Genomic DNA, 6,271 nt, shown 5'->3' with positions numbered 1-6,271 from the left:
AACAGTTAAACAGTGCTCTTTTGCATGGATCTGAATTATATGTGAAGAGCATTTGTGAAGAAATTGAGTTTTGTTATTTTGGGGACAAAGAGGACAGTGTAGAAATGGATATAGTAATAGATGGTAATGTGGAAAACAATGTACAGATTTTAAGTACAGAAAAGTTTGACGAGGAAATTACCAAGTTTAAGGTGAAATCAAGTGAAAGGCCTAATTTTACTTGTGTGTGTTGTCGACGGACTCATTATAAGATTCAGACTAGGTTATTTGATTTATATGCAAAAAGTGAAATGGAAAACAATAGTGAATGGAAGGATTTTGTAACTTATTTGTTGGTTGGGAATTCTTTTGATTTGAGTTCTGATCAGCGTATTTGTAATTATTGTTTTAAAAAATTAAATGAAAACAGAATGCCTGCTAGAGCTGTTCATAATAATCTTCAGTTGGTAGATATTCCTTCTGAATTGATGGATTTAAATACTTATGAATCTATTTTGATTCAATGTGTCCATCCTTTTCAGGCTATTGTTCGCATGGAGCCTAAGATAGGGAAATTGCCTCCTTCAGATTTACAAAGAGGATTAAAGGGAAGAATTGTTTATTTGCCTCTAGATGTCAAGAAAAATATTGATACAATTTGTGTAGAAAAAGTTGAAGAGGATCCTCTGTTTATTCTAGTTAATGGGGTTCCGACAAAGAGTAAGAAAATCTGGCAAGATTTAGTGGATGTTAGGAAAGTCAAAAAGGCAACGTTGTATTTGGTCAAAAAACAATGAGTACTACAAACATGTATGTGTTGGAGCAGAGGAAACAGCTACAGAAGAAGACAGTGATTGTTCAGTTGGCCAAATTGAAAAAGTTGATGTGTCTAGAAGTGAAGAAATATATGAACATTATACTTTGCATTTCAAAGAAGTTCTGGGGAATGCAATTGACTTGTTTCAAATGAGAGCAGCACCAAAAGGAAGTCCCAGTAGTGTATGGGAAGAAAGTTTGGAAGCTCGTTGTTTTCCACAGTTATTTCCAACAGGTCGAGGTGGACGATATGACGATCGACCAGTTCAAATTCCTGCAGCTGAATACCGGACTTTAAGATTATATGCTTAAGATCCAAGGTTTCGTCAATGCATTCCGTATTTGTTTCATCTACTGTATGAAAGTGACTTGTCTGGGCTTTCTTATGCAGTTAATCATATACTGAAAAGTGGAGCACATCTGCAAAATGTTTCGGCGAGGGACTTTATGGAGAAAGTCAATCTGCAAGACAGTATTTTGGAATCTCAGCTAATCAATCTCATGGCATGTCAGCGTGGTATACACGAGTATTGGTTCGGTCGTCAGGGGGAATTGAAATGAATGCTAAGAAACTTAGGAACTCCTACATGGTTCCTCACTCTTAGCTGTGCTGAGTATGCATGGGACGACTTAGTTCAATTTCTATGAGAGGCAAATAGAAACATACAAAATATAGAATTCAAAACACCTGGAGAACTGTGTTCTTTGGATCCAGTGAATGTATGCAGATATTTCAATCATAGATTTGAAGCTATGATGTATTTTATTACCAACAAAAAAAATCCTCCCCTTGGAGAGGGTTTGGATTTCTTTTGGAGGAAGGAGTATCAAGCGAGAGGTGCTCCTCACATACATATGTTGTTATGGATTAAAGATGCACCAAAATTCGGAACTGATTCGGATGACACAGTGATGAGTTTCATTGAAGAGTATTCAACATGTGCTGTTCCGAAAACTACTGAAGAAAACAATTTAAGGCAACAAGTTTTACGCTTTCAATCCCATCGTTGTGGAAAGTACTGTCGTTGAAAATTCAGAAACAAGGACAAGTTCTACACTAAATGTCGTTTCGCGTTTCCACGACCAGTGATTTCTAAAGGAAGAGTAAATAATTTGATGTCTTCTCTGCGACATACTGTGACGAGGAAATCACCAAAAAATACATACAATTTAAAAAGAAACGAAGAGTCCAAGTATATTAACGACTACAACCCAGTGATTTTGTCCATGTGGAATGCTAACATGGATATTCAGTTCGTTGCTGACAACTCTATTACTGTGGCTCGATATGTGACGTCTTACATCACAAAAAAAGAAAAGACAGAACTTAAGCAAATGTGGGAGGACATTTCACATGAAAAGAGTATAAGTAAAAAATTATACAGTTTCAGTCTGAAGATGTTGTCGCATCGAGAAATTGGAGCATATGAATGTTCTGATCGGTTATCATCAGCAAGTCTCTATGCCAAATCTAGAACAATCATTTGGGTGAGTCTAGGTCTTGCTGCAACACGAAACCGAGTTTTGAAATCTGTACAAGAAATTGAGTATTTGGCGGAGAAAGAACCAAACCGTACAGATATTTTGAAGACAAACATGTTGGATACATACTATCCAAATAGAAGTACTCACCTTGAGAACACTTGTTTGTATGAAGTTCTGCAAAACTATAGTTATAAGAGGAACATCACAGAAGATATCAATAATGGAAAATATGCTGTCATAGGGTATGAAGGATGTCTAGTGAAGCAGAGAAAAGGCCATTTGATTAATCATCAAAAATTGAGTTGCGAATCTCCAGGCAAAAGAGAATTTTACTACTTGGAGATTTTCTCTGTTACGAAGATTCTTTTAATGCAACCAAGGATACAATAGAATGTCCTGTTTTTCCAAATTATCTGCAAATGTTGAATGAAGAAATAGAGCAAGAAGCCACAATTGCTGAAGAGATTGCTAGAGACAGTTCTCAAGACAGTCAGAGTTCTATTTCATTGAGTCAGGATCCACCTGGAGGACCAATTATCCAAAATGAAGCTGCCACTGCCATGGATGAGGTGGAAAGAGCTATGGAACAAGCTCAAGAGGATGTAGTTAACTTAGAAGATTTGGTAAAGCAACTAAACGTTGAGCAGAAAAAGATATATGACGAAGTCACAGAACAGATTGAACATGGATTCAGACATGAGAAAAAAGAGTGCTCATGTACATCATTTAAGCCTGTCCGACTGTATGTAAGTGCGAGAAGCGGGAACAGGAAAAGGTTTTCTGATTAAAGCAATTGCAACTTATCTGCAGAAAAGGACTGAATCACCGCTGTCTTGTGTGTTAACCGCTCCAACTTGTCTGGCAGCACATAACATTGAAGGGATTACTCTACATCGTTTACTGATGCTGCCAGTTGAGAATGATAATAAATTGCATTACAACAAGCTATCTAGAGATGCATGTTCTGAAGTTTCCAGAGTCCTAAAGAAAATTAAACTTCTTATCATTTATGAAGTAAGCATGGTCTCAAATCTAATGCTTGCTTTTGCGCATTTGAGAATGCAAGAATTTCTTAGAACAGAGAATGATGTGTTATTTGGAGGGAAACACATTATTGTTTTTGGAGATCTACTGCAGTTCACCTCAGTAAAAGGACAACCAGTGTTTAAAATGCTCTGGCATGAAGATACCAGGAAGTCCCTTGGAAGCATTGGAAATGTTAATATATGGTTAAATTTCAAATATGCAGAACTGCTTCAAAATATGCGACAGGCAAGGATGAAGATTATAAAAATATTCTACAAGATGTAAGAATCGGAAAAGTAAGTGAGCACGGGGAAGAAGCTTTACATGCACGATTAATTTCAAATTTGTATCCAAATGAAAACATTCTTCCAGAGAATATTTTTAAGAAAATTACTGAGAACAAATCTGGGATATGTTTGATGCCAACTCTGCAAGAATGTTCCATCTTCAACAACAAAATGTTAAAGTTAGAAAATGAAGAGATTGTGAAACGGGAAGCAATAGATAAAATAGAGCATATGGGAGCAACAATTATTTTGTCAGAAAATTTGAAATCAAAATTGGATTCATTAGAGAAGAGTATATCTAAAACAGCTGGTTTTGAAAAGACTCTGAATGTGTGTTTAAATTGTCGTATCATTTTGAGAAGGAATTTAAATGTTGAAAGAGGTCTGGTAAATGGAGCAATGGGTCATGTTGTTGATTTTGTGAATTATAGAAATAGAGATGGAATTGAATTTTTAAAAATTAAATTTGATGGCATTGAGCAAGTACAACATATCAGTCGTTGTTCTGCTAGATTTTTGCTTGTAAAAGACTTATATGCTCGCCGAAAACAGTTTCCTGTTTGTTTGGCATATGCGGTGACAATTCATAAATCTCAAGGTTTAAGTGTAGATAGTGCTTTGGTGAATATTGGAAGTTCTGTGTTTAAAGAAGGTATGGCATATGTGGCATTATCACGAGTCAGAACTTTATCAGGATTGTACTTGATTAGACGCCGAAAAAGCCTTCGACCGTGTGGTCTGGGAATTTATGTGGGAAGTTTTGGCCAGTAGAGGTTTCGGAGAGAAATGTATGAAAGCAATAAAAGCTATGTATCTAGATCCAGTAGCTAGAATTACAACTATGGGATTACAGTCGGAAGAGGTGGTAATTAGGAGAGGCACTCGTCAGGAATGCCCCTGCTCTCCTATACTCTTCTCACTATATATAGATCTCCTAATCAGGGAAATCTTAGCTTCGGATAAAATCTCCCCTGTCATATTAAATGGGCATACTACCAAATTATTGGCCTATGCGGACGATTTGGCAATTGTGACCACTAACCCGCAGACGGCTATAGTAGAACTGAGTCAACTGGCTAAGGCCTTTGGAATCCGATCCGGGTACAAGCTGAATGAAGAAAAAAACATAATAATGAGCACTAATAATATCTATAAAGCTGATCAGAGGTATGTGGAATCTTCAGTCTATCTTGGGGTGAGGATTAATGCAAATGTGGAGAAAATTATACAGGAAAACTATGTACCCTTGATCACAGAAATAGATAAAGAGTTAAGAAGAATAGATGTTCTACACTTATCTCTGATTGGCAGAGTTAATGTTTTGAAGATGTCAATGTTTCCGAGAATATTGTATTTATTTCGTGCCATACCTCTGCTAGTAGAAGAGGGTCTCTTGAAGAAAATGGAAGCTGTTTTCTCCCAATATGTGTGGCAATACGGGAAAATACGTAGATCTTTGGCTCGATTATCAGCACCACTGGAGGGAGGGGGTCTGTCTGCACCAAATTTGAGGCTGTATCACTGGGTGTGTTTAATGATGCAAATGAATGTGCTATTCAAATATGATGATATAGTTGTACCGACTGGTCTGGACAGAACCCCCCACAATATTCGAATTGTTAGTAGGAAGAAAAGCACTGGGGCTCCTTACACGAGAAACAAACTGTAGGTATTTTAAAAGGTGTAAAAGCAAAGTGATGTTTAGTGCTTGGCGCACCTGGCAATCTATAATGAGATTCCTGAAGATTCCTAAAATTAATAGCATATTAGACTTGTGGCGGTCAAATCCATTTGTGCATCTTGGACAGAACAGTAATAGTAGGTTATGGAAGGAGTTGGGTATTAGCTGTTTGGGCGATGTCATGTTTGAGGATGAACTACTGGGTTTTGATTCACTTCAGCAAAAGTTTGGTATACCGGCTAGTCAATGGCTTTTATATAGACAATTGGAGCAAACAGTTAAGTCTATCAGACCCAGGATCTCAATTCAGGAGCTTAACCCAATTGTGAGTTATGTAAGGAAGGGTGGCAAGAAGATCAAAATTGGGTATAGCTATCTCTTGCAGGGTCTGGGGGATGACATCAGACAAATTGAATCAGATTGGGCGGAAAGAATTGGAGATCCTGATATAGATATAGATTTTGCCCTAGCATTGAATAAGAAAGTATTACGAGCTTCAAACTTAAAGGCACAACACTACAAGACTATTTTTAACCTATATTATACGCCTGCCAAGTTGTTCAAGTGGGGTAAGAGAGAAAACGATAGGTGTCCCAGGTGCGACCATAGCCCTGCAGATTTATCCCACATGTTTTATAATTGTCAGAATCTTACTCCTGTATTTAAAGAAAGTGAAAGATTTTTAACGGGGCTGCTAGAGATTCAGATCACTCTATCCCCTACTACTGTTTTGATCGGCAGGGACGAAAACCTAAAATTAGAGTACGAGGCTGAAGCATTTATTTTTCTATCTATGGCTGTTTTTAGGATTTTAATCTCCGCTGGTTGGAAAGATTCAGTAGCCCCCACTTTCCAGATGTGGTTAACTAGGCTGCTGGGAACGCATAATATAGAGGAATGTTTGTATGATTTTAAAGGAAAGAGGTCGGGAGAATTTGGTAAGAAGATATGGGCCCCTCTTAGAAATTGGAGAGAAATCAGATGAACAAGAGTTTAA

The sequence above is a fragment of the Lissotriton vulgaris genome, chromosome 6 (assembly GCF_964263255.1).
Source record: "Lissotriton vulgaris chromosome 6, aLisVul1.2, whole genome shotgun sequence".
In the NCBI taxonomy this organism is placed as follows: domain Eukaryota; kingdom Metazoa; phylum Chordata; class Amphibia; order Caudata; family Salamandridae; genus Lissotriton; species Lissotriton vulgaris.
The sequence above is the reverse complement of the archived record's forward strand: the minus strand, read 5'-3'. Positions refer to the sequence as shown.